Raw genomic sequence first — 13,439 nt, 5'->3', positions numbered from 1 at the left:
AGTTGATAATGTATTAATAACATATTAAACCATTGAATTGAGTCAAAACGGAGACAGACACACATATAGATAAACAGATTATTTTTGTTTATGTATAATTAAGTTAAACATATAAATGACGTATTACGAGGTTACTTTCTCTTTAATATACATACCATTAAAACGAAGTGCATATTAAAGTAAAAACAGTAGCGTATTTATACGTTTCAAAGATAGGATATGTATAACTTTGTAAAGTCCACCTTGTGGCAAAAATATTTAATAAGCATCTTCTAAGTTTGAAAAATTTTATAAGTTCGGGTTTTATTTTATCGCCAAATTGGTATAAATTGTTACAAAAATATTTAAAATTAATGACTTATATATATGCATGTATATACTACAAAAATAAGTCATTTCTATACAAGCCTGCTTGTTCCCTCGTCAAAATATGCCTAACATAAGCACAATGCTTTAAAATTACATTATAATGACTACAGACTTGTCAGGTGACAGGAAAATCCGAAGGAATTTGTTTGTAAAGTAAGTTCAATAGTATCTTATGTAAAAACGTGAGTTTTTCATATTAGCCTTAAAGCAATAACTTTAGAAAGAAACGGGTACCTCTACTTACTGCTTGATAACCGTCCATCTTCTAGAAGGAATGGCTTGTATTATCTATCTCTGTCGTAATTGCGCCCCATTATCATAGCGAGTTGATACCTGTTCGAAAAACATGCTACCAGCTAATGCAACTTCAGCCGAGCCCGGAAACGTGATGAAAGCAGTGCAGCGAGATTGAACCTGTCAGCCGTCTTACGAGAGATTGATGACGACGGTATCCTTACCTCCAGCCTGACGGTTACTTTGTTCGAGAACTTTTGTCTTGTAACGTTACCTCTTTAAAGAAGCGCCCAGGCACATTTCTAGCGAGAACCGAGCACGTTTTTGTGCTGGCGATTAATTTGAACTGTGAAGATTTAAATGTAAGGACTTTATTTGCTTGTCTATTGTGAGAAGATCCAATATTCGTGACTAAATTAGAAAGAAAAAAGAAAAACGATAGTAAAAATATAGTGCATGAACTCTCAGAATTACTAACTTTTTCTTGTCATGCAAATCTGGGTCTTCAATACGAAGGATGTGATACTGGTATATTTAGAGTAAACCTGCAGTCTTCAATACGGAGGATGTGATACTGGTATATTTAGAGTAAACCTGCAATCCGCTCTTAACACGTAATATCTGTAAAGGTATATATATATATATATTTTCTCAGAGTGTAAACAATATTGTTTTCGTTTGTGTTACGAAACTTACTTTAATTTGAGATTTAAAATGGTTGGTTATAGTGATATTTATAGACCTGGGGAAGATATATTCACAGCTAACTATGATTATACGGAAGTTTCCTTATATTTGAAGCTTGACTGATTCTGTTTGGACTTTACATTTCACTAACTGAGTAGATAATTGAATAAAATTTTATATTCAAATTATTATTTAATTAATAGTCGTTTACTGAAAATATTTTAACGCTGTTGCAATATTTTAGCATTCTGAGGAATTCACAAAATCTGATCCATTATTAACACAAACTTAACCTTTATGACCTAATTCCCAGTGTACAGTATCAGCACGAACCTAACCTTAATGATTGGCTAATTCCCAGTGTACGATACCAGCACGAACCTAACCCTGATGGGCTGATTCCATGCGTACAATATTAACACAAGACTCGTCCTTGTGGCTTAATTTTATGTATATAATACGAGCACAAATATCGCCCTTATGACCTGATTCTCAGTGTACGATACCAGAATGAATCGTGCCTTTATGACCTCATTCTTATGAAGTGATTTCCAGTGTACAATAAGAATACGAATCTCCACTTTACGGCCTGATTTCCAGTATATGTTACCAGCACGAACTGCGTCCTTACGGCCTGACGATACCAGCTTGAATCTCACTCCCAGTGTACAATAACAGTTTTCGACCTTCTTTCATCACTGCTAGCACATTTTAACCATATCCATTTTTATTAAATTCCAACAATCTGTTAAAAATATCTTAACTTTTGTTAAGTTAAGTTACTGTTTTTAATATGGTTGCAACATGTAAACATCTTATATATTTTTACTACACTGAGTTGTCTTTAATTATAATATTTCTATAACACTTGGATGAATAACGCGAAAAAGCTAGATTAGCTATGCGTGAAATTCAAGACAAACCAAACCGTGACATTTGAGTTGTCTTTGCCACAACTGACAAATCTGAATTCTTGCAGAACTTAAATTACTGCAAGAGATTGTAAAGAGAAAAAAAGTATTTGCTTATAATCAAATGAACTTAATACTTTATCCCTCTTGTCGAAAGTTACAAGCCATCCTGTTTATCAATTGACCATCCGCGTAAATAAAGAACTCTTGTATTCATTCGCCGTAAGACGGCAATCTTCCGCTTTTTTTGTTACAAGTGATATGCAACAGATATGACATCTGTCTTTTCTTATCTTTCAATTTAAGCCAAATCTGAGCTTTCGATTTCCGAAACGTCGTACAAGCAAAGTCTTATCATTCAAGAGAAAGAAGGCCAAACGTAACGTCAGCTTACAATGTGACTTTTTTTTTAAATCTTGAATGTTACAACATTCAACAGCGAATTTTTGATTTCACATTTAATAATAGTGTGGCACAGTGTTTGCAGGCTTCAGAAAAAAAAGAGTCCATTCTGTAGTTTTGTGTTCAAGAACAAACAGTCTGTTTGAATCATCGTGAAAGGTGTATTGTATTTGTTGCACGTGTAAAGTGTCACAACCAGATCAGTTTGCTGGCGTCTATTGACTTCACGCAGAAACGTTTTTCAAAATGGAAAAACATAGGACCAGTAAAATGTTTGTTCAAGGCCCACTGTACGGTTTCTTTTCAGTATAAAGGGCTGCAGGACGTTTCAATAATAATTTGTGACAGTGAGGCTATGGGGTACAATCAAGCATCTTAACACTAACACATTGTTCACTTATTACTTTGATTAGTCCAACCATCCTCCAATATGGCAAAGTAGCCAAGAAATGAGCTGTAGTAACCAAGTTCGACTATGGCTATGTATTTAGTAGTTTTTAAGTATATTTGTTTGATTGTGTAACAGAAATATATCTGAACACAAGAAGGTGTTGATCAAACCATGTATTTAGAATATGTTTGGTATGAGTTATATAAAAATTAATTAATTTGAACGTATGAAGTATTTCATGTGGAAACTTAAGTATGAGACAGAAACAATTAGAATATTGAAAGTAACAAGATATATTTTGATAATACTTTTCAATATCATTTGCTATTTGTAATCTTCGGAACGCTACTTCCCTGATATTCGTACCATTTTCACTAATATTGTTCAATGTTCCATGCGCCATTTCCGTTACGTTCCCATTACAACTTTGACATAATGTTGTTCTATGTATATTTACCATTTTCACAATGTTCCAGTCATACTTTTAGAGTATTGTTGGGTTATGTTTCGTTTCTATTAAGATTTTAATTAATAAACTTCAGAGCAAAGAAAGAAATAACCTTCATAGTTCGTAACTAGCAATCAATGAGTTCCTACTTAATAAACTCATTCATCTGTACTGTACCTTCGCTATGAGCCATATTTTCAGACGTAACCAAAATGATATCTCACAAAGTTTGGTCAGCTTAGGATATTTTAGCTAGTTATAAATCCATATATTAAGTTAACAGTACAAAATAATTTTTATACTAAAAACATTATAATAACAAATTAAAAACGCTCAAATTAGATATATATAGCATTGTAACCAATGCTGTTCATGAAGGAGAGAATGGGATTATTCCTTACTTGCAGAACACATAATTATTGTAACGTTTCCATTGAGTTCCCGCTAAAGGTTTAGTACAGTGCTGTCCTACATCCATTTACCGTTTCCGTTAAGTTCCCGCTACAGCTTTAGTCCTGTTCTGTTATATGTCTATGAACCGTTTCCATTATGTTCCCGCTAAAGGCTTAGTCCAGTGCTGTTCTATTCATACAAGTAAAGAAAAAACATTTCCCTACACTCATACTTCCTCTTTTGAATTTTTCTTTTTCTTACTTGTTCGCTTAATTTTTTAATATAGCGTTTCAATCAACACAGAAAGGTTATATTTATAATGAAGTTCTAAATACAATGAAGTTCCAATTGTAATATTTATTGTTTATCTATTGTTGGCCAGTAATTCTTGTTCCACCCTGTAATTGAGCTTTTTAAAGTATCATCAAATTTCTGTAAGAAAAGTAACTTCAAGGGGTAATGATAATATCTTTTTACATAAAAATTATAACTCGTTATTAATAACACTTATGAATGCCGATATTTCGTTAGAAACTGTCACGCCACCACTATTTTGTTTTTTCAGTTATCATATAATAAAAAAGAAGAAAGACAAACAATAAATTAAAACTTTTTGCCACGATGTTTACAGACAATCCCAGAAATGTCACTCAGTCATCGGATAGATATTGTTATAAAAGGGAACACTGTATAGCTATGTAACATTCTGATGATCTTTTGAGAAGATATTTAAAATAGTATTTAGGTAACGATCCGAACCTTCCCTCTATAACCAACGTTTCCACCTGCCTGATATAACATTACGACCAATGATGTTTTTGGTGAAAACTAAATCTGTACCAAACGACCATCTATTAAATAACTATCAACACAGCGATGTTCTATTCCCATGTACTGTATCCATTATATTTCTTCCACAACTTTAGTCCAGTACTGTTCTATGTTTGTGTACCAGCTCCATTACGTTAATTCTCACTATAACTTTAGTCCAGTACTGTTCTATGTTTGTGTACCAGCTCCATTACGTTAATTCTCACTATAACTTTAGTCCAGTATGTATGTGTACCAGCTCCATTATGTTAATTCTTACTACAACTTTAGTCCAGTACTGTTCTATGTTTGTGTACCAGCTCAATTATGTTAATTCTCACTACAACTTTAGTCCAGTAGTGTTCTATGTTTGTGTACCAGCTCCATTATGTTAATTCCTACTACAACTTTAGTCCAGTAGTGTTCTATGTTTGTGTACCAGCTCCATTATGTTAATTCTCACTACAACTTTAGTCCAGTGCTGTTCTATGTTTGTGTACCAGCTCCATTATGTTAATTTCTACCACAACTTTAGTCCAGTACTGTTCTATATTTGTGTACCAGCTCCATTATGTTAATTCTTACTACAACTTTAGTCCAGTAGTGTTCTATGTTTGTGTACCAGCTTCATTATGTTAATTCTCACTACAACTTTAGTCCAGTACTGTTCTATGTTTGTGTACCAGCTCCATTACGTTAATTCCTGCTACAACTTTAGTCCAGTAGTGTTCTATGTTTGTGTACCAGCTCCATTACGTTAATTTTCACTACAACTTTAGTCCACTACTGTTCTAAGTTTGTGTACCAGCTCCATTATGTTAATTCTTACTACAACTTTAGTGCAGTTGTGTTCTATGTTTGTGTACCAGCTCCTTTACGTTAATTTCTGCTACAACTTTAGTCCAGTAGTGTTCTATGTTTGTGTACCAGCTCCATTATGTTAATTCTCACTACAACTTTAGTCTAAGTTGTTCTTCTAAGCACATATGCCATTAACATTATGTTTCCACTACATCTGTAGTCTAAGGCTGTTCTATGCCCTTTTGCTATTTTAGTTATTTCCACTCCAGGCTTAATCTAGTATTCTTCTATATCCATGTACCTTTTCCATTACGTTCCCTTTGTACGTTTAGTCTAATGTTGTTTTATTCCTATGTGCTGTTTCAATTGTGTTCCCACATACGGCTGTAGTCTAATCGATGTTTGTTCCATTATACGTTCCTACTATAGCATTAGTCTAATGTTGCTCTGTATCCCACGTTCCTATTCTATTATATATAGTGACTTAAATTTTAGGGTATCTTTACTTTGTTCATCTGTCGTCTATCTCTATATATAATGTAATGAAATAAGACATATTTGATCTTGTTGTGTTGTTTCTCCAATAACATTTAAAGATTACATGTGCTGTGTTACGGTGTACTCTGTACTGAAACTTGTTTCATCTTCCTTACTGTCTTTAATCGTGGGAGAAAGCTTGTTTTTATGATGCTTCGATGTGCGTTTTTAAACGACTAAAATATTAAACTTGGCTAACTTGCAGTAAACGTTGTTCTGAGTGCCAGTAATTATAAAACGGTCGAAGAAATGCAAATAAAATAGTGATGCTCAAGTAACTAAACATAAGATATCAGTGAAGAAGTAAACCGTGAAAGTTTGTCATCAAGAGGTCTACACAGGGGGTTGTGGGGATTAGAAGGGGAAAGGAGCTCATTCTTTTGTAGAGGCTACGTGCCCAGGTGTGCAAGACTGCCTGTGAATTCATCCTTTTCCCCCGGGGATTATTACTTAGCAGGGCAGGGGCTTGGGAAACTCTGTCTCTGAAATGGCAGGTGCTTCAAAGCGAAAATGAACGTTTTCGGGTCAACAAGCCTGACAGTTTGTGACGGTTGTCACAGGCAAGTTTGCGAGTCTAGAGGTTTCGTTAAACGGTGGAACTCGCGGAATCTTGTTCGTCATGCGTGTCGCTTTTTCCCATTACGACATCAGAGGAAAATGCGTCGCAAAAATCTTTATTTATTTTCATACATGTTTACTTTAATTTACGACCTGGAGGTTTCGGGACCCGGAACACCGCTGCGTCCTCTATTTTTTAAACATTATCACCTTCTGTCTCTAGATTTCTTTATATTACCTACAGGTGCCATAAAACTTACTCTTTCCACGTAGTCTTTTATAACTTTGAAAAAACAGTTTCACGATCATATTTTATAGGCTAGCAAACCAGCTGTTTTTTATTCCTTTCAAAATAATTCAGAACACATTCGAAACGTTCTTCCTTGAATTCTGATTAACTCCTATAAACGTGAATGAATATTAATTATTCTTCAAGAAAACAGACGAATGTAATGCTACATAAAAAACAATAACAACAAAAACAAGAACGTTGGTAAGTACGATATAGAAAATGTCGTCTAGAAAGTTCAGTATTAATGTTTTTTCTGTCGTTTGGCTCATGAACATTTGAGTGAGATCTAAGTAATAGCCTAATGAATTAGTTTGGTTTGGTTTGAATTTTCGCGCAAAGCTACACGAGAGCTATCTGCGCTAACCGTCACTAATTTAGCGATGTAAGACTAGAGGGAAGGCAGCTAGTCATCAAGACCGTCACCAACTCTTGGGCTACTCTTTTACTAACGAATAGTGGGATTGACCGTCACATTATAACGCCCCCACAGCTGAAAGAGCGAGAATGTTTGATATGACGGTGATTCAAACCCGCGTCCCTCGGATTACGAGTTGAGTGCCTTAACCACCTGACCATGCCAGGCCTAATGAATCAGATATTGGTGAAATGGTTGGGCTTATTTCACCATTTCCACACTGATATCTACACCTAATTTCATTTGCATCTATATACGTATGACCCAGTTAGTTTTTGGCGTTAATGTCTGTATTTTATCACTCAAAGTCATCCGAGTCAAGAAGGCATGGCTGAGTGACAATTTCTTTCCTTCAGAGATTCCAACGGTTTAATTCCAGAAGAAACTTAAATTTTATTTTCCAGTTTTTCTGGCCCTTATTTTTTTTCCTTTAAAAAAGTAAAACGCAGAAAATTAGTTTATAACTTGAAAAGTTACTTAACAAATGATCGTTTGATGTTGTAGGTGAGGTTGTAATTGAGATTTCTTTGTATAGGTGCCAACGATCACGAATGTGTTGTGACACTCATAGAGCCACTAACAAACGTGTAGGTCGTGGATTCATTCACCGTTCCGTGCGGACACTCTTTTTAAGCTATAACTTCATAAATAGTGTAGGTGCTTAAGGAACTATCATTTAAAAAACACAGAGCTTTATTACTTAAACAGTTTGTGTCTTATAAAGAATTAAATAACTAGAACTTGGTGCAGATATAAAAAGAATAAACATATTTACGTAATAAATCAAACAGTTCATAAACAGTAGTAACTTTCGGAATAACAAAAACAAATAACTCGTTTTAAGTAACAGCGACATCTGGTGTTTTAAATCATGTTACTCAGATTAAACACAAACCCCGATTGATTATTGTATGAAATAAACCGTAAGGGCACTTTAGAATCGTATTTTACTGATGTCATAACAATACAGAAATCATAATAGCAATAAATTAGGCCCGGCACGGCCAGGTGGATAAGGCGTTCGACTCGTAACCTGATGGTTGTGGGTTCGATTCCCCGTCACACCAAACATGCTCACCCTATCAGCCGTGGGGGCGTTATAATGTGACGGTCAATTCCACTATTCGTTGGTAAAAGAGTAGCCCAAGAATTGGCGGTGGATGGTGATGACAAGTGCCTTCCCTCTGGTCTTACACTGCTAAATTAGGGACGGCTAGCGCAGATAGCCCTTCAGTAGCTTTGCGTGAAATTCAAGAACAAAACAAACAAAGAAACAAATTACAGTATGTTTATATTCTAAACACGACTTTCTTTCGCCGTATACAGTTTTCATTCATAACATCATATTAACTTTTAAAGTGGTATCAGTTTATGTGAGTGAAAGACATTTCTTTCTGGATATTCTTTCAAACAGCACTTGAAAAGGTAGCTAAGCTACTTTTATACTTCGTTATTGACGGAGTAATTACAGTGTTAAAATAATGATATAAATGGATCTTCAAACTGTATAACAACGGGTGGGGTGTGTGTGTTTCAATATTTATGTTTGTGGTATTAAAATACATATGAAATCAGTCACTTGAAAACAATGCCCTCATGACATCAGACTACAGCTGCGGAGTCACTGAACTAGTTGATACATTAGGTTAAAGTTAACTAGGTGTAATATCTTTAAAATAAACGTATACATCATAACGCAGTTTTAGGTCGAAAGCTTTCTAGACTTCTAAATATTGGATTAACAAGAAACTTGAAAATATGAATCAGTTTCTTATCAATTTATTTATATTTTTATTTTTTGAGATGCATTATGAGGTTTTATGTAGTCTGAGTAATGGTCTGTGCATTATATATTTATGAAAACTGTTTATTATTTCTAGACCCGGCATGGCGAAGTAGTTAGGCACTTTAGTCGCTATCTGACCGTCGCGGGTTCGAATCCCCATCACACCACACATTATCGTCCTTTCAGCCTTGTAAGGGTTATAATGTCACCATCAGTTCTACGATTCATTGGTAAAAGAGAAGCACAGGAGTTAGCGGTGGGTGGTGACAACTAGCTGTCTCTTTCTAGTACCTTCCTGCTAAATTAGGGACAGTTAGCGCAAAAAGTTATCGTATAACTTTGCGCGAAATTCAAATCAGTCTTATTTTTTAAAGTAGTTTTACACAAATATAAATAAATGTTTGGAAATTTGCCATTGATTTTAGTTCGAAGTTCAATAAATTTTTGTTAAGTAATTTAAGCTTAGAGCTAGTTTAACCCTTTTATTACCAGCATGAGCGTGTTATATATCTAGTGCTTTTGCAAATAGATCACGTTTTTTTACTAGCAACTTTCGATTCGGCACTGTTTAATAATTATACACCAATTGTTAGAAATTGTTTTATTTTAAAAAGTTACGGATGTATTCCTTCAAACAATCAAGAGAGGAGAGGTTAAATCATGGTGACCACATACGTTTGTTTAACCGCTTTGTAACAGGAGGTTCGATAAACATTGTTATGTTATTGTTCCACTGAGTCTTTCTACTCTTACATAACAGTATATCACCCAAACTATTGAAGAGATACATAGGTTTGTTTTGAATTTCGCGCAAAGCTATGCGAGGGCTATTTGCGCTACTCGTCCAAAATTTAGCAATGTAAGACTAGAGGGAAGGCAAATAGTAATCAACACCCACCACCAACTCTTGGGTTACTATTTTACCACCAAATAGTGAAATTATCCATCACATTGTAATGCTTCCCCCGTCTGAAAGGGCGAGCATGTTTGGTGTGACAGAGATACAGGGATTCGAACCCGCAACTCTCAGATTACGATTTGATTGTCTTAACCACCTGGTCATGCTGGGCCGATATGCAATAGGAATTATGTTTTAGGTTTCTCTGACACCGTGCCTTTCTCCATTTATTTAAATAGAAGGCCCGGCGTGGCCAGGTGGGTTAAGGTGTTCGACTAGTAATACGAGGGTTGCGGGTTCGAATCCCCGTCGCACCAAACATGCTCGCCCTTTAGCCGTGTGAGCGTTATAATGTGACGGTCAATCCCACTATTTGTTGGTTAAAGAGTAGCCCAAGAGTTGGCAGTGAGGAGTGAAGACTAGCTGTCTTTCCTCTAGTCTTACACTGTTAAATTAGGGACAGCTAGCGTAGATAGCCCTTGAGTAGCCTTGCGCGAAATTCAAAATAACAAAAATAACTTATATAAAAGTATATATCGCCGAAACTCTTGAAGAGAGAAAATATATATTAATCTTGTATTTTGCTGTCGTTGTCACACCGCGGGTTCACATACACAGGAGTATATCACCGAAACTACTGAACAGAATAGATGTACAGGAATTTTGTTTTTTAGACTGGCACTGTGCCTTTCTCCGACTATATAACAACGTATAGCCGAAATTCGTGAATATAAGTGATGTATAAGAATGTTTTGTGACAATTGCCTTTCTCTGTGTGCACATAGATTTCTGAAATTCCCCGAGCAGAAAGAAAACAAAATAAGTTTCCAGAAATATTTTGTATGGCATGGAGAAATTTGAGCCTAATATCAAACAACTGAATTACATTTTTTTAAAGTAAAACAGCCTATAGGAGTAAACAACGAAGTGAACTAATATTTCTTTACTCGTAAGCCACATCTTTTCTATAAAAAACTAACATAAAAGTGTTCACATCTCGGTCATATATTTATTTCAGAAAATGGAAATGTTCATTATTTGTCACTGAGACTTTAGATGTGACCTGATATTATATTTTTCTTATAGTTTGTTTGTTTTAGAATTTCGTGCAAAGCTACACGAGGGCTATGTGCGCTAGCCGTTCGTAATTCAGCAGTGTAAGACCAGAGGGAAGGCAGCTATTCATCAACTACCCACCACCAACTCTTGGGCTACTCTTTTACCAAGGAATAGTGGGATTGAACGTTACATTATAACGCCCACACGGCTGAAAGGGCGAGCATGTTTGGTGCGACAGGAATTCAAACCCGCGATTTTCGGATTACGAGTCGAGTGCCTTAACCACCTGGCCATGCCGGGATCTTTTGTTATGGACTAATTATCTTAAAGCTCATTATAAATAGTCGTTGTTCGTAAAATCTGTTATTATACCACGTTATCTTTAGAGACAAACAAGAGAAATGTCTCTTAAGTAGTAAATAGACATATATGTATATATATACAGTGATAAGCCCTTGGTTCTGTCATACTGTTATAATATACAGTACAATTCAAAGTTACAAGGCTGTATTTGTCTTGACTTTATATTCTATTCAACCTCTTTGATACGCCCTGTTCTGCTCAGTTTATGAACTACATCAGTCTAGTTTTCTGTTGTGTATTTCGTATGGTAGGCATTGCTCTGCTAATTTAATGAATTACATCAATCTAGTTGTTTGTCGTGTATTTCGTATGGTACCCACTGCCCCGCTCAGGTAATAACTCATATTAGTCCAGTTTTCTGTCTTATATTAGGTACTAGTCTGCTAGTTTAATGAATTATACCAATCTAGTTTTCTGTCGTGTATTTCGTGTGGTACCCACCAGTCTCTTTAGTAAATTAATTGCACCTGTCTAGTTTCCTGTCGTTTTTTTTCATATGGTTCTCACCACCCTCTTTAGTTAATGAATCACGCCATTCTAGTTTTCTGTCGTGTATTTTTTATGTACTGATCAGTTAACTAGACTCAACTGATTTTACTTTTTTTTTCTCACTAGGTCATCTCTCTGACATGACAGCCACTATACTACTTGTTGTATAGATATTAACACTAATAACTTAGGATCTATAAACTTATGTGATAAACGCCAATATTTATTTTAATTAACTTCTTTAGTAAACTCTTAGTATTGAGTTTGCCGAATAATGTAACTTATAGTTTAGCAACATGGATATCATTAGTTGTAGGTTTATTTCTTTGTTGTTAAGTACAAAGCTACACAATGGGCTATCTGTGCCGTACTCACTAATTATGGGCTGAGAACAATAAATATTCATGGTAAGCTGTAATATTCAGTTTTATGAACCTTATCAGCCCTAAGTTAAAAACACTGAACAATCATGGCAAACACATTGTTGTTTTGTTTTATTTTTAGGAGGCATTATTAATTTTAACATAAAGACTTTGATATCTGTTTAGTAGAAACTTATAATCTAATGATCGTTATCCGTTTTTTTTCTTATTTGTTTGCTTTTGAGATGTTGAAATATTTCGAAAAATAAATTCAATTTCTGATCTGAAGGAGATCGCTCTGAAGTCTGAATTACTATACTTATGTGGAACGTTGTCAGTGTTGTAATTAGAATGCTTCCCCCTCCAGATTCTGGTTAACAGCACACTGATGTATAACATTTATGGTTTAAGTTAGTCCTTTATAAACAAAGCCCGATGCCCATGAATAACACGCCATTTTATATAGGCGTTTAGGGTTCATCAGAATGTTTTCATATTTAGTATTTTGTCTAGATAAAAAAGAGAGAGGGTAACCACTTTGAAAATACAAATTATACAGTAGGTACGAAACTTTGGTAATGATGGTGTATTTCGGTTAACTTAATACTATCTATTGCTTTTATTATTATGCTAAATTACTAAAAATAATGTCTGATATAGAACTGTGTTAACCCTAGTTTTATGCAGTTTTTTTTAACGAGAAGGAAAATAAATTTCTCTGTCCATCTTTAGCAAAATAGAAAGAACTTTAGCAACATGTGTGCTTAAAATACATATGAATTTAGATTGTAAGGTAAAGATATCTTTATCCTCTAACGTTAAATATTTTACACATACTAAATGATATTTTTCTTATATTTTACTATTATATTACAATATACTTACTATCTGACAGCTCTTCCTTCCTAACCGTGTCATTCGAGCTTGACTCGTATGTAAAACCCTTGCTGAGGCGTGGCTACGAGTCCAGACTCAGCTGTCTCGTACGTCCAATAGATGCCAGCACTGACGCTTGCGCAGCCTTTTCTCTTTGTCAAAACGCATAAGAACTGCTCGGGTATCGTTTTCTCTCGCAAGATTTTCTTTATAACCAGTTTTAAAAGCAAATGACTTGAATAATGGCTGTGAAGAAAATTTGGAGTTCATAAAGATTGGGGTAATTTTAAGAAAACAGCGGACAAACAATATACATAAAGGGAAACAACGAAACTTTTCGCTCGCACTTTTATGGATT

At 34.9% G+C, this 13,439-nt stretch overlaps 1 protein-coding gene and 1 long non-coding RNA gene across 8 annotated transcripts in view; one reads left to right on the top strand and one right to left on the bottom strand.

The window, feature by feature from the left end:
• The window catches only part of LOC143237893 (uncharacterized), an 89,488-nt gene extending 76,328 nt beyond the window's left edge, over positions 1–13,160 (bottom strand). For 3 of the 4 annotated variants that reach the window (XR_013020316.1, XM_076477609.1, XM_076477607.1), the window contains exons 1-2: positions 13,091–13,160; positions 614–1,014 (exon numbers count right to left, since the gene is read on the bottom strand). The gene's annotated coding sequence lies outside the window, so the exon portion shown is untranslated. Of the gene's footprint in view, positions 1–603; positions 1,015–13,090 lie in introns of all 4 variants that reach the window. The other variant, XM_076477608.1, reaches the window with a different exon arrangement.
• Positions 1–13,439, top strand: part of LOC143237895 (uncharacterized) — a 199,689-nt gene that overhangs the window by 145,070 nt on the left and 41,180 nt on the right. The gene's annotated exons all lie outside the window — the stretch shown is intronic.

Source organism: Tachypleus tridentatus, chromosome 13 (assembly GCF_004210375.1).
Source record: "Tachypleus tridentatus isolate NWPU-2018 chromosome 13, ASM421037v1, whole genome shotgun sequence".
Lineage (NCBI taxonomy): Eukaryota > Metazoa > Arthropoda > Merostomata > Xiphosura > Limulidae > Tachypleus > Tachypleus tridentatus.
The sequence above is the reverse complement of the archived record's forward strand: the minus strand, read 5'-3'. Positions and strand labels throughout refer to the sequence as shown.